Genomic DNA, 22,276 nt, shown 5'->3' with positions numbered 1-22,276 from the left:
TACTCAGCCTGAGTAATTGGAAATGACAACTGTTACATATTATTTCCGGCACAGGAGATGTGTGAGTGGTTCGGCTCTTCTGTAAATATTTCTTGCATCAGCGGCCTTGTGCCTTCAGGATGGCTGATGTAATGAGTTTACTGTACATGCAGCTTCATACTGAGTCTAATGCTGACACGGAAAAATGCTAAATCTCTCATTAATACTGTACATATTCACAAACTAGGCCCTGGTGATGTCATCGCTTTTAAAGCTTAAAGGAACATCGCCTAAAAATCTGTTTTCACTCAGTGTGCATTGTGGCAGAATAGAAGTGGATCTATGTATTCTTTGCACAACAAAGTTTCAGAGTGTTCCCCTTAAATGCAAATAAGAACACAGAACATACCTCCCAGCTCCCCACATACATTTTCGTGGTTCTCTCACCTCCAAAATAGCCGGAGTGGTAAATGAGGGTAAATGTTAAATGTATGTAAATGTTTGCAGCAGCTGGGGTAAATCAAAGCATGAAAGCTTTGTGGTTGCACAATGTGAAATTATGGAGCAGCCTGCCAAACAGTAAACAAATGACTTTGAGTGAATAATTCAACACAGCATTTACGTAAGCCTTGGGACACCAGTTCAGCTTTTAGTATAATGAAAGCTAATCGCAAAGATTGTGTGTGTCCTGCCCTCCACTCTCCTCAAATAACATTAAGGGCCCCGCCCCAAAGTGAACAGTGGCACTACTAGTTTCAATAAGTGTGCGGTGCCATTAAGAAAAGCAATGAGAAGCACTCTATTCAATTGTGGTCTGCATGCACTCTGGGGTTAAAAAACAACAACAACTTTATTAATAAATGAACTAAATTAAATTTATCCACCACTCTGTCTCTGCGGGGATGGAGACATAAATAAAAAAGCAAAGACAGACAAGATGTTCACACTCATTCTTTACACAAATGATGACATCCAGAGCTATTTTTATTTCGAATGCATTTTCTCCCAACTCCCAAATGTGTGTGTGAGATCTGTGCTGAACAGCTCGAGCCAACAGAAGTGGGTGTCTTCGACGTGGTTATAAGCACGCATGGATTAAACCGCGTCAATCACTTGATGCACTTTAAGGAAACGTGCTTAGACACCATAATAACACCCGTGATGCGTGAGGTTATCTTTATGCTGCAGGTTATTCTCTATAATAGAGCTGGAAACGATCAAAACTTCCCATTATTCCCTCTGTTTCATTATTATGAAACACATAATGAGTGAGTGTGGGACAAAACTGGGAAACCACACTGCAGAGCTTAATCATATATATATATATACCATAAGATGTGAGGAGCTATTTTTATTCAAGTTCTATATGTGTCAGAAGTCTAGATGGGATATCAAAGCACTAATCTCTATCTCTATACGGCAAAGTTAGGCCTTATAATACCATTTTCAGCTTAAAAACTGTAAGTGCATCCTGTATCTTGAAAGAGTTCAGCTGCTTTGATTTCTCTACGCCTGACATTTGGTGGATAAGTGATATCACAAAGCCAGTTATCGACTCCGGGCGTAAAGTAAAGCTACTATCTCTTTTCGTGTTTGTTCACTTCAGTATATTCTCTGTATTTATATCTGTATTGTGACATAAAGCAAACGTGGTCAGAGGCGGCCTAAAATAACTGGAGTCTTGTGTAAGACGGTTAGAATTTAAAAAAAGGACTCAAACGAAAGAAGGCTTGATTAATATGTGACTGAAACGCTGGCAGCATCGTGTCCTCCAAGCTGAATCTCAATTTTTTTCGGATAAAAACACGATGTGGGCATACTTAAAAAATTCTAAATCATTATTTCACGGAGTCTATAAAAATAATTCACAACATTGCCTCATGTTCCCCTGAGCTGGAGTGATGGAATGAAAGTGCAAAGACGCTGCATCCCCGCTGCTGCTGCTGCTGCTCCTAACGAGCGTGGAGCCACTTCAGCACTGGGACTGTTGTTTAGCATGAAACACTGGATGATCATCATCATCATCATACATGCTAAATATGAGAAATCATGCTCTAGTGTGTGTCCACTGCTGTGCTGTCATGTCACTCATTACTTTGGAATTTGTAAGGCTGATTTAGTAACAGAGCAGCGTTCCATATGTTTGCTCGCTGGAATATTAATCCCATTCTTGGGGCAAACATTATGTAACCTCTTCAGCTTGTCCTCTTCTCTCTCTCTCTCCTGATATTGGCCGTCACTCTCCACTCTCTACAACACTATAACAATAACTGGAAAATAGGGATGTGGGCTGCAACAGCTGACATTATTATTCTTGCTGGAACAATATCATCAGTTTGCAGTCATGAGTCACCAAAACCAGTAGATCAAGAAAATGCAATGGGAAAATAAACCCTTACAAGTACAAATACTGCATTAATACTTTACAAACTATTTGCAGATATAGTAATTATAAGGACTGTCATATCCAAAGAAAGTAACGCATTGTGGAGCAGAGATTCATTAAAAAGAATGTGAAAATCCACACAATAGGAGATAAAATTTTAGATTTTAAAAAACATCATGGAATTAAATGAGTACAAATATTGATATAGTTATTGAACCACAAATAGAAGTTGTTGATATTTTTCATTATAGGCTATAGATGAAATTGTGCACACTGAGTGAAAACAGGTAGGTAAGGCCTCTCTACGATTCCTCCTGACAGATGCATTCAGGAGCTATGGGTTTGTTTTGCTGGATACAAATCTATTGATATTTTGCAACAATGTTTAACACACACAGTTCAGTTCCCAATTACACTGCAAAGATGAAATAACACAAAGTGCGAGAGGTTACTGTCTCGTCTATTTCACTTTGACTTCTCCTTTGTGAGCTTCATGGAAACAGCTTTACATTCTTGGCCGCTAACCATTTTTTAGTTATAGATTTGATGAAGAGAGTTCAGGGCAAGTAACCTTTTTTATTGAAAACACACTTTTGAATACAATATGTAGCAAAAATATAGAGGCAGCATGGTTTTCCTTTACTGTAAATAGGTTTCCACGAGTAACATCCGATGATGCATGAGACAGTGCCAAGATTGAATTTGTAAAGCATCACTGCATCAAATCATTCATTTAAGGAGAAAAGCACGAGACAAAGTACTGACAAGCCAAGAAGTGAACGCAGCAATGCAGCGTTTAGATAAGACTCTGCTTAGTAAGGAGCGTATGGAGAGACGCAGTTTTTACTATTAGAGAATTAATTCATCTTAATAGCTTCACAAGATTTATAGGAGCACCAGAATAAAAGGGTGAACAAGGTTAGAAGGTGGACAAGGTCACAGCAACCTTTTCAGCTGAATGCATCCATATTGAGTGAATACAGGGCCAGGGTGACATTTCTATCCCGCTGTGTTAAGGGCCAAACTCCCCTGGTGAAATACATTATAGATACTGAGCTTTACAATGCACATTTTAAGTGAGCTCATTTTTCAAACCCGGGGCACCGACCCAAAGGCCGTGCGTTCCTATGGTGACACAGCTCGACCCGGGTCGGACCTGTTTCTGCCACAGTGACCCCGCAACAGTGTTCAGCTGTGGATACAGGGAGCCACCGAATAAATTCCACCTGAACTCAATGTGAATGCAAGCCTCTAGGACAACATAACTGAGGTTTGAAAGCGTTAGAATACAACTTACAGACACCAAGGACCTTCAATTATGTTCATGTGTTTGTTTGTCTGTAGGTAGAATATCTTACAAATGTGTCAGACTTCGGAGAAACTTGGTTTGCCGGTTGGACACGATCCAGGGATGAGATGATCACTGGGAGGTGGAGTCATAATTGGAAGACTACTCTGCCTGGCGGGAGGTATGAGTCTTCTTGTGATGAAATGTCTTCATATTGGAAAAATCATGCATGTAACAGATTGTTGCATGATGGCTATTACGGAGCTTTTTGGTTATTAAACTGGGTCCGTTTTGGTCCCTGCACTATGGTAACTTCTCTCCAGGAGTTGAGGCTTTGCTGGGTGGAACCGCTTCCTCAAAAAAGCCCAAACAGGCAGACAAATAATTTCAAAAACATCATATGCAGGAAAGCAACAGAAACAGAAAGAGTGTGGTTGCAAAACTTGTGCCAGGACATAAGACAGCAACATAAATGTTACTTTACTCTAGATTCTTCACAAACAACCGATGAATTTCTACGTTTCACTCCACTTTGACACAACCTTGATTAACCTCTGTATCTGATCTAAATACACAGAACCTGACACATTTTCCACAGGGCAACATTTCCGTCCATGGTTTTGCATTCCAACAACAGCACAAATCAAAAGAAAGCAATTATTTAGGTTTATTTTCATTTTGCGAGTAGCCAAATGAATTTTAATGCCTGTTTATCAATAAAGCGCGCAATTCACAAGAAAACAAGATGTTTTTACTTCCTAAGCTGCTCTCTCTGATCAACCTAAGCTGAGACTTTGATCTGTCAAGCATACGGCCAAACATACTCAACGATTTGATTGATTGGGAATAAATATACATGTTTTAATACATTTTAGATGATTATAGATTTAAGATGAAATCTGAAAGGGCATTAAAAACAAAGAAAAGCATTAAGTCAATTGACCCTTTGTAGAAAAAAGACCTCTTAAGAACCTTAAGAGGAAAACACTCCCTGAAGCGTCTTAACAAGCAAACAATTAATCATTTTCCAAACGGGAAGTAGTGATTATTCCCTTTAATTAGCTCCATGTTTTCTTCTGCTCGGAAAGGCCACAATAGAAGTCCAAATCTTTCTTCTTCATTGAATGCAAAACCATGTAGAGAGAGGAAATGTGTGTTTTAGTGGCTGTGACGCACTGATCCGGAATATTTCATGTGACTAAAGCTGCAGAGGAGAAGGGGAATTGTCTTAACAGCTGAGGGGGATGGGGGGGGGAGACGATCCCTCAAGTTGTGACTGTGCATGATTATCACGTTGAGATGGGGACATTCGTTACCGCCATCAAGACAGCCTCGATTATTTATGTGGATTAATTCTCAGGTTTGTAATGGAAGTGGAATTGACTTACTTGAACCTTTGAGTTTGGGAGTTTTGCTTCGCTCACATGTTTGTTTATCTGCGTTTGATAAATGGATGGAGCCGTGCAGGTTCACCGGGGTAACTCAAACTTTTCACAACCTTTTCATTCACACCGCTGGCAGGAATGCAGGAGGACTGAAGCTGCAGAACAAAGCCCAACGTCTCCTACAGCTCGGAAACTAACTGAAGGAGGATTGATGTTATTTTATTTGTATCCTGAAACCATTATGACCTTTCTTTCTTGGTCTTGGCTCCAGCATCCATCTCAGCACAAATCACTCCCAGTTTGTGCTCTTGTGACTAAAATGGAGCTACATCCCCCCAGTGCCCCTCCTCCTCCCCCTCCCTCACAGTCTGGAAAGGCCAATTTGTTGCACCTCATGCCTTTCCTGGTGAATTTAATATCAGGATCCACTAAGTTGATGCATTCAGTGAAACTTTAAATTTGTCCGGCCCTGATTCCTCCCCGTGTGTCAGAGGCCAGCTGGGAGCTTCGCTCCTGCAGGACTCTAAACCTTCTCTCTCCACTCTCTCCATTTATAGATCCCATGGCTCAGCTGTGAAATAAGAGGTAATCAAACTGAGGCTAAGCAGTGCGCAAATCTGTGCAAAATGTCGGCTATTTATTCCAGGCTAAGTAAGCAGGAGCTAGCTCACAATCCTCAGCAGGAAAATTACACGTGATTGTATAATTTACATTCCAACAGCTGGAATGGCCTATAAACGTGCTGCACTGATTAGGTTGATTATTTAGGATTAGACTACGCTGCAGCACCCTTGGGTGAAATAATTTCCAGCGTGGATGGCCAGACATATCTCACGCTGTCGACTAATGGCTAAGCTACGGCACCGGCGTCCACACGGGCCTTTACGTGCTTCTCTTCCTCACTGAGACGACACGGTTCTGTTTCCTGATCTAACAGGGAAGTGGAGGCGATATTTCTTTGCACAGTTGAATAATTTTGTATTCCATCACTAGTTGCTGTGTTGATTGTAGATATTATACTGTGACTATGCAAATAAGTGCGGTTATCTTCTGTTTTTGCGATGTCGTCCCATCCTGTCCCCAGGCAGATGACCTTTCTGTATGCAAAGTCATTCATCGGTAGCACGGCGCTCTGACAAAAGAGACGAATCAGAACGCATTGATGGTGTCAGGCTGAACCTTTTTATGATAAAGTTCAACCACAGAGCCTGATCAGAGCAGCAGAGGCATGACAGCACGTTCAACCAGGATGAAAACATCACACTCATAACTACAAATAATAATTGACTTTAAAACATTAAGTTTATTTCACATACAATCGATTTATAGACGCACGCTGCACCTGTAGGAGCGCTCTGAATCATTTGATATGTTGTTATGGTTCCCACAGAGTCCACTGGGTCGTATGAAACCTGTTCTTAATAAGGACTCAGACGGTGCCATTATTGTTCAGTCTGATGGACGAGCGGCTGGGCAGGGATGTGAAACTGCTCTGCTGTCTGCTCTGGCTCCAGAAAGTGCTGTCCCTCCAGGGGGGGTGGGCTGGAGGGGGGGGCGACATACTGTGATTGAAGTATTTACGACAAGACAGCAATGTGATGGCGCCGAGAATGTGTGTGACAGTGACGCATGACTGCACAGATCGGTGTGTACAGACGGCAGAGCGGCCCGTTGAATTGTGATGCCTCCCTTTATTGTGGCGAGGTGAAGAGCCTCACCTCTCAGGGTGCTGCAATACACCAGCGCCTGCTCTCATAATGTCTCCACATGATGAAGACCATGTCAGCAGCACCACATCAACCCCAACAGACAATTTGGTCAAAACTAAAAAATGCATCTCGACAGCACGCTGACCGCGCTCGACACTGATTGGCATGTTGGCTAAGATGTAGAGATCCTTGGGTGAAGGACAAAATGAGTCAAAATAAGTCATTATTCTGCAGAACTCAAAGGCTGTTCACATGCTGAGGCCCGTGGAGAGGAAAGCTCTCCACCCCACTACAAGAACCTGCTTTAAAAGCAGCAGAAAGTACTTAACGCAGTTCAGAGCTTTTAGCGAATGCAGACGACTACTTCAATAAGTGCAATTCTCCGTCTCTGTGGTTAATATTAATCATGATGATTGGATGGCTTTACTGTTCACGGTGAAAGCAAACAGAATAATTGGATGTAAATCTTACTGCCTTCGCTCCTCCAAAACAAAATTCTGCATATTTCCATTCCTAATTCTTTGTGTCGTTCTAATGTTTTAATGAAGAATAATGTTTCACTGATATTGTGTACAGCAGCCACATCAGCGCTGTGCACAAGCGCCCAGCCAGCTGACCAAGCAAGCATCACTGCTTACATATTTAAGCTTTATTACTATTCAGTAGGTGTAACTTTACTTTTATCTCAAACTTTTTGCTTTAATCCAAGAAAACCTTCTCACCACCCTCACACACAGGCCACTTTAGATGTGAAGATAGTGTCCAGTCGGGGCAATTATACGCTCACAATGTCTTGACTTCAAGCACCTGCTACATCCCTCTGCCCCTTAGAAACATCTGAAGAAGAATCACTACCTGACTAGCTCTGGCTCTCAATGCTCCACTTATTGCACTGCACCCTCTATGTTCACTTTGTAGAAAAACATGCAACTGGTAGAAGATCCATCAACGTTTCATGTCTTATTGTCAGGTTTATCAGCTGTAAAGTCTTTTGAATGTTGACGTGTCATCTTAGGAAGTAGTTACTCTGTAGCAGATCCTACTGTTTCTATTAAACGTGTTTGGATTGTGGGATGATCCCGTCTGAGTCCATTTGCTTTTGTTTGTCTCTGCAGGCCCCTTGTGGTTTGAGGTTGTTTATCTCCATCAGGGGTGTGGCTTGTCGTACACCTGTGTGTAATTAGGTCATCGTCCCCGACTATAAGTGATGTGCTAACAAACACAACACGTGCTATACAAGCAAGGAATGTGTCAGCAGGTTGCTTCTATAAATGTCATTATGGTGAAACAGAGACGGAAACCAAACCTGCACTTTGGCTCCAACATCCCAAACCATCATGAAGCCAAAAATGAAATAAATACAATATAAAATACTGTGATAGTAAAGAAATTAGATCTGATAATGAGTGGAGGTGTAGTTGCTCAAATTTCTGACAGGTTCCACCATTGTAATGCATATTATTATTATTCTATTGTTCTTGTATTCACACTCAAGTCGTGTCATTAGTCATACGAGACGTACGCTCATGTTTCCTTTAATTATGAGATTCTAAGCCATATCATACATCAGTCACATTAACATATACATTATTATGATATTCCTGTTGTCATTAACCCTCGAGCTGCAGTCATACAATTAAGGCTTTCACATGTTCTGTATAAATCTATAGTACGGGACTCAGAGGGAGCGTTAAAGATAAACTCCTCCTTCTCTGCGCTCGCTCGGCTCGGCTCGGCTCAACATGGAGCTCCATACATCAAGGAAACTTGTCGCACCTTCCTGCCTCCAGTTCACCGGCTCATGATATGTTAGGAACAGGTGTTAATCAATCCGCCACATATTCTGTGAAATCTGACCCGGTGACACATGTTATAAAATGAAGTGTGAAAGAGAGAGCAGCCTGCTGGTTCTCTGCAGCAATGAACTCATTTATTCACTGCAAATATAAACCATTCCATCCATTAATGCAGTAATGATAATGTACTAATTTCATTCATACTAACCTACGGAGGGAAAATACATGCGGCACCAACATGAACTGGATAAAAATCCGATTGTTTATAAATGTTACTTCCCAAATAAGGAGATTAGTTGGATAAATAGACAGATGCTGCTAATATAGTTTTACAAATATGACTGAATATGTTAAATCTGGACATTTTACCTGATGATGTGTGCGACAACAGCCCACTCTCTTTAATGAACATCACATACTACACCAGACTAAATGCTCTCTGACGTGACATTAGTTTCATCATTGTAATGACACTATTATTCAGACAAGGGAGGGTCATTACCGACTGACCAGCTGTCCCGTCTATTAGCCACATGACGAACCCACCCTCCTCCTCCTTTCTACATCTGAATGTCTCATCTGTCCACAGAACGTTCTCTTTTTTATGCCTGGTTTCATATGTCACGAAGATCTAAACTCTGAAATATTCCAACCTTGACAAATAGCACAACCTCTGTTTAAGAATACAACACAAGTGCACCTGACACACAGCTGCACACACATATCTGTCTGTAACATTTCAAGAGAGGTTGATACGGAATGATGTCCGTATCAGTGTCAGGGTATAAATCCTGCTGTCAGTCTCAGCTGCTGCTATCAGTTTTGTCCTGTGAAGATGAAATGGTTACCTGAGCAGATCATCGCTATACGTACACTGATGGTACACACTGTTAGCACCGACTCGTCTCTTTCAACGTATTCGGGTTCACTGTGGAACCCTTTAAAGTGGAGGTTGTCAGCAGGGACATCTGAAAAAGTAACACAGATTCTACCACATGTTTTACATCGGTGGGACTTGGGTCAATGATTGATTAATGATGATTAATTAGATTTGGAGGCGTATCCAATTTCTTTTCACTTTCTTCAAAATGGCATTTGTTGAAATTGGGGTGAAATGTCCCCCAATTCCTAACCAAGACACCAATCTTAATATAGAAAAGCAAGCACGTGTGTCCTATGATGGATTATCAAGGCTAAGTCGATCCCAGCACTCGATACGGATCCATATCTGGCAGATTAATATACACGATCAGACTGATGCTGTACACATCTGTACCGTAACAAATGACGCCTGAGGAATGCAGCTTCCACCAGTGTGACTGGGGCGATGCTGATTCAGCACGATGAAATGGCTTTGACCCATTTGGAACAATATGCACATGGATCCAGGAGGCGATGGCGTCCATGATGCAGCCACATGACAAATTTGCGTGGTGGAAAAAAAAGCTAAATCTGTTTTGCCTATAGCTGCGAGTACATTCTTCCTCACCTGTAATGTTCTATAGGTCAACACATGGAACAAGACAGAACCAGGCTGATCACTACAGGAGAATCAAAAGAAACAACAACAAAGAAACAAGCTTCTTTGGAATGGCAAAACACATTTCCACCCAATTAAGACTCCGACTAACCGACTAAAAGACTTGTGGGGGTTTAACCGTGTAGTGACCACACAGACTCTGCACTTCAAAGCTCTTTAATGTTCAGGGCAAACCATTAACTTTGGATACGCCTTGGGTTTAGCCGTAGTTGTTATAATCATATTTCTGCAGCTATTTAAATTTCTTTGATAAAAAAACAAAGCGCGATAAATCATTGGGGCGTAAGCGGGAATCAGCGGGATACTGAATTATAGACTCCATGGCAACAGATTCATCAAATGGACTTCAGTCTCATGCTGACCTATTTTACGTTTCCTTTTATTAAAAGCACAAACACCTTTAGAATCTGATGCATACAGTATAATCAATCTGTATTTCTCCGGCGCGCTCCAGGAGTTATTTTGTGATTAAGTGTTGTAATTCCTCAGGTTCCCTCAACCTGCCCCATATATTTCTTCTCGAATTAGTTGTTTTACACAATCTTCCAGACTTTGACAAACCCCTGCGAGCTTGTTGCCTTAAGCTGTGGGTTATAGGTGCAGGCAGCGAGCGATAGTGTTAGTGACAGTGACAGCAATAAGAGCAAGAGATCAAATTCACCAGTGGAGGAGAAGTAAGAGTCATGCGCCTTACTCAAACTGTATCATGTCTTGTGTCTGTATTGCATTATGGCCTATTGAAGCGTCTGTCAGCAGTGAAATTGGTATATCTGCTGCGTCTACCACGGCTTTCTCCATATTTCACCATTGAACATAAGCAGAAAATAGTCATTCTACCAAGAAGCTCTGTTTGATTCAACCGGACTTTCATCATCGTTGCTTTTGATCATTTCCTGACCTTAACCAGTCGCTTCGTTCCGTCCAAATCTTTCTTATTCAGTCCTAAAAATCTGATTTTAATTCAACTCAAGGAGCGGAATTCTCAGCTGCTGCAAGCATTCATTAACTCTAATGTTTCTGGTTGAGAATCGACTCTGACACTTAATAGCCAACTGCTTGTTAAACCCTAAAGTCTTGATTTGTATTTGTCACATACGGTGAGTTCCCTTAACAGCTGTGGCGTCGCCTTTATGAACAGAGAGAAGCAAGTGTCAGCTCTGGATTTAAGAGGAACCATCACACTGAGGGGGAAAAGTGAAAGCATCTAGAACTATTTTACCAAATTAGTCTTACCGAATTGGAGACGACTCCAGTGGGATGTTAATGTTGCTCTGATTCTCCCGGTCTGTGCGTATTGTCGTATCCTTGAACAGCTTAAATTAACGGAGAAAGGGAACATTTACCAGTTGACAGAGTTTGGCGTTGGTCTTTAATGTGCCTGTGTGCTGTGAATGCAGAGTCTGTCTCTCTGCTGGGCTCCGTCTGATCCGGACAGGAAGCTACAGTAAGAGATAACACATTGTGTCAGGTTACTGTGCTATTTGTCACTATTCTCATCATCCCACCCACCCCCTTTCTCACATTGTGACAAGTTGACAAGGACATTTTGGGCCGTGTAACATATCTCCAGGTAATTGGTTCCTCACCTCTTCACCCAATGGGGAGCTGTGAGCTGTTCTGCCACCACACAGGCTCATGAGCTAAAGGTGAGTTAGCGCAGGTCATCACCACCTGTCTCACATGTAAAAGCAGGCGGTCCGGCTGCTTGTTATCTGATGGCAAGGCTACAAAGTGTGTGACTGGAGTGAAACCTATTTGATTACATCTTTACTAAGACTAAAAGAGGAAAAAATGTGTGCATTTACTAAAGAAAATAACCTGTTCCTCAAGACTGCATGTAATTACTGCATTTTGAGAGAGAAGTGTACTTCTTACTCTACTCCATTTTCCCTGACAGCTGTTGTTGCTACTTACTTTGCAGACTTCAGGCGGCTTCCACACATAGGAGGTTTAGTCTGGTTAGATTCTGGTACATTATCCTCGCGGCAACATTCCTTTAGGCAGCCGTGAGCACAGCGATCGTTATCAAGCGTGGGCCGAAACAATCACACCGACACACTTTTGAGGAAACGGTCTGAGTCCGGCAGCAAACAAACACCAGAGAGGGTTCAGCTGAGGCCTGACTGTGACTTATCCAAGTTCTGATCCGACTAACCAGCTGATCTATTGATGTGCTCATTGATCAAGAGAGAAGCAGACATGTGGACAGGTGCACATGGTTGAAATCAAACTAATACAAGCCAGCCAAAGGATAAGTATTACCGCACATTTTAATGCCAATACTTCTTTACTTTAACTTATGTTACAATCTAAATGCAGAACTTGGGTGGCATTGCTTCTTACAAACATGATCTGTGTGATTTCGAGTGCTTCTTCCACCACAAACACTGTAATAGAAGATCGCTGGAAATATTTGTTATTATATTACAGCAATTAAGTCATTAAAACAATGAACTTGTGCATGTCTCCATTTCTTTTGTGGTGATGCGTCACAAAATTATTCATCCGCCCCCTTTAATGATAGTATCTAAGAGAGAAAACTACTTTGTACTTCACATCTTCAGGTTGCAGTTTCACTTTGAATTCAATTAAAAGTTCCACCTTATCTGGAGCCAAAGCCGGGATTGGTTTTGACTCAGACGGGGATGAAATGCAACATATGGTTTCTCCTCCTATTTTTCATTCCATTTTCTTTCTTGACCAAGCACAGAGAGGGAACAGGACGGGGCGGGGGGGGGGGAAATGCATTTCCAAGATGACTCCTCAAAATACATCCAGCACAGGTTTTTCCTCAGAGGGAAACCCAGTCACGGCCTATCCGTATGTATTTGTTTTGAAGATTCAGGGTCGCCATGACAATCAGATCGGACCTTTTGGACGGAATCGGTGTTTGACTCTTATTCTGTAACTCTCCGCAAATGCAGGGGCTGAATAATGCATTTGCTGACAACAGAATGATGGGATAGAAACTGCGGTCTGCCAAAGTCCTGTCTGGTTGGTTAGCAGCCTGATTTAGCTTTGCTGAATGTCAGGGGTTTCACTCAGAATTACTGGAGTGACACCAGCGTACAGCGGCTTGTTTTCATTTGGATTCTTCACAGTGGGGCACATATGGGTGTATTATGGTTTGCGAATTACCATTGAGATTAGTTTCACTTCATGTTTTAAAGGAAAAGACTGGGACTGCTTATCCTTTTCTTTTACATATTTGATGTCTAAAGAGGAACGCTGTGGTTTTAGTAAACAAAGCTGAGCTATGAATCAAACGTGCAATCTATAGTGGCCTGTGTCTTACTTCACTACACTGTTTTGCATCCCTCTAAAACTAAACTATACGCCTGCTGCGCTTATTTTAAATCCTAATGTATTGACAGATGGGCTCCCGCTGTATATTTTCGGTTATGAATTCTGGCATTAGCTCAGTTGGAATAAACACGGCGTAGAGTTGGATTTAGCAGCTTGTGTCCGTCAGCGGAGTCTTTGTATATGCGTTTTCCCCGCGCAGCCCTCGCCCGTTTGCTTTGGAGAAACATTAATTAAGTGAACCACTGGGGAGATGATGGTAATTTGCATCTCAAACCTCCCGCTCTAATCTCCTACAACTGCTGTCTTGTAATGACAACCGCTGACCCACTCAGGCCTCCATCGCTCTGACTCACACAGCAACATGAGCAGCTGCTGCAGAGCTTCAAAAATCACTGCAGTACTTCAGTCATTTATGGGAACAAAACCACGACTCTGTACACTACTGCACATTTACCATGATGTAGATATTTTGGGTCAGTTTGTTTATCAACATTATGTTTGTTTCGGATTGATTTCAGGGTTTTGCTTCATTTCAATCCTGCAAATTCACTTTAACTAATATACTAATATTTTTCCACTCTTGACAACAATCAATAATCTATATAGTCTGCATCTGGTTGTTCCAATACTCATTTGTAGTCATTTGCAGCTCAGACTGAATGAAGGATTCATACCCAATATGCTGTGGTTTCTATAGCTACAACAGCTGCATCAATTGAGCAAAGATTCTGGATGTCCTCTGTCCTGTTTTTATGCTTTTCCCCCAAAACAAATCTGCCAATGTGTGAAGACAAACTCAGCACTGGTTGCAAAAAAGTTTCTAATAAGCTGAGTCTTCATTAAGTCCAAACGGTCGGCGGCTGAGGTGTAAATATCAGAAAAACAACCTTTTACAGTTAAATATGAATTTGCCATCACACCTGGCACCCAGCTGGGATCTGATGGAGAGGAGCTGCGGACTGAGAACAATAATAATAGAGACACATTCGCCGGAGGTGAGACACAAAAATCATTGCCAGCAGTACGATTATGCTATCAGGACATTGAGGAATTTTAACTAGCTGTTTTCCAGCTGTGATAATGGATAGAAAAAATAAAACTTGGGCTGAAGGCATTTTGTCTTCCCTAGCATCCTGCCAGTTTTGTTCCACTGCCCATTTGTCAACAGTGATGTCCAATCGCTCAGCGCCAGGCGGGCAAATCAGCACCTTGTCACTTTCGAAATGACAATTTGAGTCTCAGTCAAGTCTGCGACCAGTTTGTGCCTCACAGCCGCTCGCTACCTCAAAACAAGTGCTAAAAATAAAGCCGGCCAGGCCTGCATGCAATCTACAAAAGTGACCACATTAGAGCTCTGGGGTGACTTTGAGAGCCAGGAAATTTCTTTTCATTTATGGAAGCAGCAATGAAACGACGAATCGGAAGGCAGAAAAACCTCAGTGGAAGCTTAATGGATGGGGTGACAAAATGTCACTTTCATCCCAAAGCAAAACAACGTAAAGCTAGAAGATCTGTCACGGTCAATCAGTCTTGTAATAGAAGCAATCTAGGGTGAGTATCGAGGTCTAGTAGACGTAATGGAATATCTGAAGACACACGTACTGCAAACTCTGTCTTATTGTGGCAATTAAGAGTGAGGCATGCCTGTAATTATCAAATTACTCCTCCAAGAAAGCCATAAGCAGGAAGGGAACAGCAGAGACTGTAGAAGTTTATTAAGTCTAGAATAATGTGCAAATGCAGCCGAGTCGTTAATAAGCTGATGGTAACATGAAATCAGCACATCGACACTTCTGTGTCCTCAAACTGCTTCTCACTGGAACAGCGCCTCATTATTCACATCAGTCTGTTGAAGTAAATCACTGTGCTTGTTGTCTTTTATTCTGTCTAAGGACTACTTCAAATCTAAGCCTTTACCTCCACTGTGTACGAATTCCACAAAGAGATTAAGAGCAAACACACTGCGTACGTTTGGCCACCTACTGCAGCACTCTGCAGTCATGAGCCGTCTCATTGTTGTGAACAGAACACACTGCTGCTCTCCCACTCCACCTCAGGTTTGACATCATCTTGACCTTTATTCTATTTGTGATTCTATGTGTTTGCATTTTCTCAGAGTCACCAAGCCGCATTCCACGACTAGTAGTTGCCATGTGTGTGTTAGTAATCGACAAATTTGATTAGATATGGTTGATTAGTCAGTTTGTTTTGATCTGATCTGTATGAGCATCACGGGAAGAAGCATTGTTGCATCTCCGCCAAGAACGACAGGAGGATCTGAAGCTGCCAATCCAGCACAACCGCTGCGTCTCCCATATCCCCCCTGCTGTGCAATACAACTCCTGGAAACCTATGGACGCCTGCAGCTTCTTCTTCACATGCTGACTTTCATTCTTTCTTTTTTTTCCCCCTTTCTGACCTCAGGCACATCTTACAACAATGAATTAGTAATTGGATCCCTGTGCGCTAATTGACGCAACAGGCGCTTTATGATTAAGCTTCAGTTACCATGGTGCTGATTCAGTGTGACGCTGTGACGTTACTGTGCTAAACTACCGTGGAAATGCTCCAAAACTAAAAGGAATCAAACCTGAATCCTGATGTTGATAAATGACCTCGGCCTTTACCTCACAAATATGATTCAAAAAGTAATAGATGGCAACAAACACTATAAAAAATATAGATAAAAGCAACAAAATATAATGCTACCGCTTCTCATAGGTGGGTGATTTAAAATTAATGTAGTGAAATGACAGAAATCGCTGTGAGTGAAGGCGCAATCTTTCCTCAGATCGTCCCGTAATGATTTCTAGCATTTCACCATAATAAGCAATTACCTCACACAGTGAATGTGCCTGTGTTCAGTCACATAACAAGGCTGCCAAAAGCCCTTTAGCCCCTTTATGCTGAGCACTCAGTGGAGTCGCTTGCTCCAATCTCAACATAAGGACCGAATGCTGCTTGGGCTGAAGGTGAGCTTTGAATATTTCACCTGAAATTACATTTATGTTAATGCAAAATGGGTGCCAAACACTCTGCCGGGCTGTTTATTCATCAAGAGAATTGGTTGAAAATGAATGATGACGTTTGGTCTGGTAGTCAGTAACTCAGACCCAGGATGAGAGCTGATGATTGATCGATTCAATCCCACTTTATTAGATTAATTTCTTAGCGGTTTTCCCAAATTTAGAAAAGGAAGAGAACGTGTTGGATGAATGAATTCTGTAGTGAACTGACCACTGACACACAGCATCCTAATGTGCTGTAACATGTTGTATGACATCATTGATAGCTCCTATAGAGGCTGCCCTAATCTCAAATTCTACTTTCCCTCCGACTGTCAAAGTTTGTAAGAATCCACAGGAGCTCTGCTAGAGACTTTGTGTGGATTTTTCCGAGAGCCGTGAATTATGTAGACCTACAGTAAGGGAATCACAACTGAATAAAAAATGGCTGCGCTTGGAAATGCCTAACAACATTTCAAATAATTCTCCCAGTTGTAGATCGGATTTATTTATTTATTTCTTGTACTGTTTTTGATTTGTTTAACTTTTAGTTTAACACAAAGTCTCTGTACTCTCAAACCGGCCCATCCTTTATTAAAACGTAACATTTCAACAGAAATTATATTTAGCTTATTTAGCTTGTCCTCTATATGATACCACCGGCCTGCTCCATACTTTTTGCAGCAACATCACAAAGAACAAGGCTACGGAAGTAAGAGTTTGTGAGATAGGTTAGGGATCTAAACTAATGCAAACCTGTAAAGACGTCACAATATGGAGGTCAGAATTTCCCCTGTCAGTGGGTTCAAATAAACTGAAGAAGATACAAATAATAGTTGGAGAAGAAGATGAATATTGAATATGTCGGTTAAATTCCCCTCTAAGATGATCAAATGTCTGACTAACTGCAGTGGAAATGAAGAAGAAAGCCTCTCCTCCTGCACAGAGCTGTGATGGTCGACTCACTGACAGGGCGACAGATCCAAAAATCTGTATGTAAGCCCCGATGCTGGACCTTCACACCACTTAGTATGCTGCTCCTGCATCAGGGCCAGGGAGCATCATGAGACAAGCATAAGATGCGTTTAAGATATTTGTGAATCTAATTATACAGGGCATTGAGGGCATTGAGCATTTAAATGTCAGATACTCACCCAAAAAAAAAATACCGGATGCTTACAAACTCAAAGTCTCACATCGACTGGCAAATTTGACCTGCTGTCCCAGACTTGAAGTCAGTCGTGACCCAGGTGTAGGAAGAGACAACAGAGGAACACATGAGGATACAGACTCATGGCCCTGATGGTAAGGAAGCTACTTAAAAATGTCAACATGTGAGCAGAGGTGCCAACTGCATGGCTTGAAGACAAACGCCTGAATATTTACAAGTTTAGTTGGCAAAAATCATGGCAATAAAGTCACACAGTCGATTGACCAAAAGCCTAAAGTTTCATTTCTGGTAGCACCAAGAAGCAGCTCACAAACTCAACCACCCTTTACTGTAAATTGGACTTCAGGCACCGGTGCAGACCCCGACTCAGACTCACTTTCAGAACCTTTGAAGATCACGTCTGGAGTGGAATCATCCAAGTATGTCAACCACCCACTGAACTGTAGCAAGCAGAGCCCAACACGTTCCACCACTTGCTTTATTATAATATGTTAAATATCCTATCCAATAAAGAGATGAGACAGACGCAGCCAGCACATATAAATGAAAGCAAAGAAGAGACCCTTTGAAATTACATCAGACATGTTCCTATAAATCTTCAATAAGGGTTCTGAAAGCCTTAATTAGGAGATGCACTGGTCCCTAAAGTCCAATTTACAGTAGAGTTTCATGAGCTGATCACTGTGATATGGCGGTGCTTATAATGGTAAAATATTATCTCCAGTTACATAGATTTTTAATATTTGTGGAACACAGCGTATAAAAGAAGATGAATGGCTATAGATAAGTCATTATAGATGGTGATGTATCATAGCAGACAGGAAAGGTGATGCATCACTTTTGGCTGTTATTTTTGTTTGGCGTTTCAGCCGCATTCAGCTTTGAACAAATACCCATTTTGAAAACACGTTTTTCATTGGTACAGCTGAAAGATTTAGACAAGATAAAGTGTGAATTATGTCTGAAATGATGGTCGGTGAGCGATGATATTATAAAATCGGACCAGCCAGTGTTCCTATTATAATGGCTCCTTTCATTGCTACACAGCGAACATTAGTGTAGACATATATTGACTTTATTAAGTATAGGCTCCATGGTAACGATTATAGAAGCCCTGTATGGTCACTTACATCATTTATAAATTAAAAAGTACTAATTCTAAATACATTAAAGGGGACATATTTTATAGATAATGTCATTTTCACCTAATGTTCTATTTTGAAAGATGTGCGATGTTTAATTCATAGGAGAATCACTGTGCAGATTTCCATACTGGCTCCACATGGCGGCTGCCTATAGACACACTGGATCATATACTAGGTGTGAATCCTCTCCTTAGCAACACACCGTCTGAACTCTATCTCACATTACAAAGTGAATAAATAAGTCAAACAGGAGATATCTAGGGTAAATAAGAATTTGATGAATCCAAATGAATTTTGGGCCGCCAGACTTTCGTCTTTCCACAGTAAATAATTTGTTCATCTTGTGTTTTATTTCGGTACTTCGGGGCCAGCGTCTTAATTGTAGCAGAGAACATCCTTTTAGTGTAACCTTGATGTTTTCAGGGTGATGTTTTATCCCAGCAAACATGTTTGAGGAAAATGATTCATAGACCATTTGTGGCATGGATAAAGTCTTGAAAACTACAACTTTCTGGCCCTAATGAGGACGGTCTCACAGTACAGAGTAGGAGTGTCCTTGATCTCCCAGCACATGCTCCTGTGTGATCACTCACATCAGAGTGGAGAGACACTCTGAGTGGAGCCGAGACTCCTGCTTGATGCTTGTTATGGCTGAGGTGAAAGTGTATTCTGCCCACGACGGGTGGAGACTCGGTGTTTTCAAGACATAATTTACATTGCCATTACGTCAATAATCCATTTACAATTCTAATTTTTATCTCCATACTGGAATGCAGCTTTGCATACAATGTCCACGCGCCTGAGCATTTAACACTTGATATTGTTCTCACAAACTGATGGGGATAACAAGACGGTTCCCTCTGTCGGAGGCCACAGCAGCGTATGCTATGCCGTTATGCCATTATTATGCATTTATTCAATACCAGGTGTTCTTGAATTTTTTTTTTTTTTTACAGCCTGGAACTCAAATGAGAATTGCATTTGTGTCTCAGGGATCCAGGCTCATTAAAACATCACTTTGTTAAATTGGAGAGCCACCAGACACTCCCACAACCTTGCTGAAGGCCTCTGCGGCCTGCCATGTGTGGGCTGCTCAGCTCAATAAATGGCTTGTTGAGGAGCCCGACATCCTTTTGATATTCAGCTCAAATTCTCCTCTCATACATGTGAACACCGATGGAGCCTCATACCAAACAGCTTACACATCATTTCAGATAATAAGCCAAAATATAACATACAAATCTGTCTCTAAACTGACTAACACATCAACCTGCACCCTCAGGTTTCATAGAATAACGTGAAAAGACTTGAAAATATAGAGTAAATATAGATCTTATTTGGAAGTAACACATTTCTCTGGTGAGAAATTATTCATGATTTAATTGTCATTTGTAAATACGGCAAGAAACACAGCAGCAACGAGTGCAACAACACAAAAATGACAGGGGTCGCAATCAAAACACTCTGGATGCTAACAAACACGTGCGTGTAACTCTGTTTAACTGGCTCGGGAGGAATGACAGGGCAGAAAATAGGCTTGTCAAAATGAACAACGTTTCCAATTTCAGTGTATAATTCACAGCAAACAGCCATGTGAACAGGTAGCTCTATTGGACGAGGAGACAGAGAGGGTGAGCACCTCTCTTTTCAAAATGTCAGGTTTTCAAAAACTGTCCAAACTACAACAACAGCAGAAAGAGAATCATACTGGGTGTTAATTGAAGCTCAAACATATTAAAACATCACAAATACAACTCAACCAAGCGTTAATATAAGTGTGGGTATGAATTTGGTTTGAAGCTTTTCAATGTTGGCTGTTAAACTACAAATCTGACTCTGCAGCCTTTCAGCAAAATGCACAGATCTGGAGTGACACCACAGTCTGTGCTCCATGACTGTCACATGCTGACAACATGCTGTCAGTCAGCCTGTCAGCAGTGCAACAGTGCCATCTATGGTGGTGGAGCAAATGAGCCTGGTCAGCCGTGACATCCTGATGACTTGATTGGACTACGCTCAGTCCCCTAATCGTTACCGTGCCAATGAAGAATGGTTTGTCCATATTAGTAAAATGAGTGTTTCTATGCCTGAGAAAACCCAATGATATAGAAAGGTGTATGTAATGTGCTGGAACTCCATTATGACTTGGCAACACATCTTAATAATTTCTGGACATTGCCCCTCTCTCTGTAAAAAGGACGTTCACCCTCAGCACCCTTTATAAAAGGCTGCTATTAACCCCAGATTACAGTGGCCATGAGCTCCTTTTATGTCTGGATATAGTATAGGAAATGTGATATGCACTGAGGTGATTGGAGGCAACTACAAGCAGTAATGGAGCATACTATTTTGCAATTTGCATGCTGTGATAGGTAGAGAGAGACAAGACAATTACTGTCATCCAGTTTATTTCCAAGGTCATAAAGTATTCCTGAAAGCGGAGTTGGAGAACTTTAGGATAATCAAGCCTGTGCAGGGGCAGAAATTACTTTACTCCGCCCGGTGCACAGAAAAGCCAGCCGTCGCTCCCATGGGGAAGGGTATTTCTAATTAAAACAAAGTTGTATAGTTATGTAATTAAAGTCAGAATAATAATACATTGTTTAATTATGAAGTTCACTCGGTGAGGTCTGGCTGATTAGATGCCCAAATATGGACCAGATTATCACAGTTTGATGCAGAAATCAAACAGATGCAGGAGGAGCGCAAGAGCTGCTGCCACTAGATGAGGACTTTCTGTTGGATTTACTGGCTTACAGACTCTGAGTGTATATTACTCATTCAATTCTTAAAGAGTGTGAAATCCCTCTTTATGTACACGAGACAATATCAAATTAATAAGGCTTTTCAAACCTTACCTCTTCATCATTTCCTGGAAATCAGGAGAGAGAGGGACCAGGAAGCCAAATCCATATATAATCCACCTCACACCTCAAATGCCTGTTTTGAAATCCAATTTGAGGTTTTAATCAGAAAATGCCACACCTCTATAAGCCAGTAATCACCAGCCAAGAACAAAAACCAATTATCACTCATTCATACGCGCCGCCTTTTTAAAAATCGTTTGACATTGATTACATAAGAAAAATGGAAAAACGCTCAGTTGACTCAACGGCGTTCATTATTACATGGAAATTCATGGAAATGCAAATAGCGAGAGGTCTCTCACGCACTTAGAAGGATCTGAGCATGCGACAGCGGCAGGATTGGTATGCGGCTCGTCAGCCCTCCGTCACCCCGCTGACCCCGCATGTACACATAATTCATGGCGGCAATGAAACCAAAAAATAATTGCCGCGTTGTGCTTATTATGGGATTTCTGAGCCGGTGGCGGCGGAGGCGGTGGCGAGCTGCTCACCTCAAGACAGCATAAAACAAATGCTTGACCAAAAGAATGGGTTTGCCTTAATTCAGTCCCATAACACAGCGAAGCCCAACCCAGATATGGCTTCCAGAGGGGAAAGGAAGTCCATTAGGGTGCAGCAGATGTATTTCCAAAGCTTAGAAATTGCACCAAAGACATCTTTATAAGCATACGTTTCTGCAGTTCCTGCTTTCTACCAAAT

The sequence above is a fragment of the Genypterus blacodes genome, unplaced genomic scaffold (genome assembly GCF_046128005.1).
Source record: "Genypterus blacodes isolate CSIRO-AG114 ecotype Tasmania unplaced genomic scaffold, CSIRO-AGI_Gbla_v1 ptg000032l_1, whole genome shotgun sequence".
Classification (NCBI taxonomy): Eukaryota; Metazoa; Chordata; class Actinopteri; order Ophidiiformes; family Ophidiidae; genus Genypterus; species Genypterus blacodes.
Note: the sequence above shows the minus strand (reverse complement) of the source record.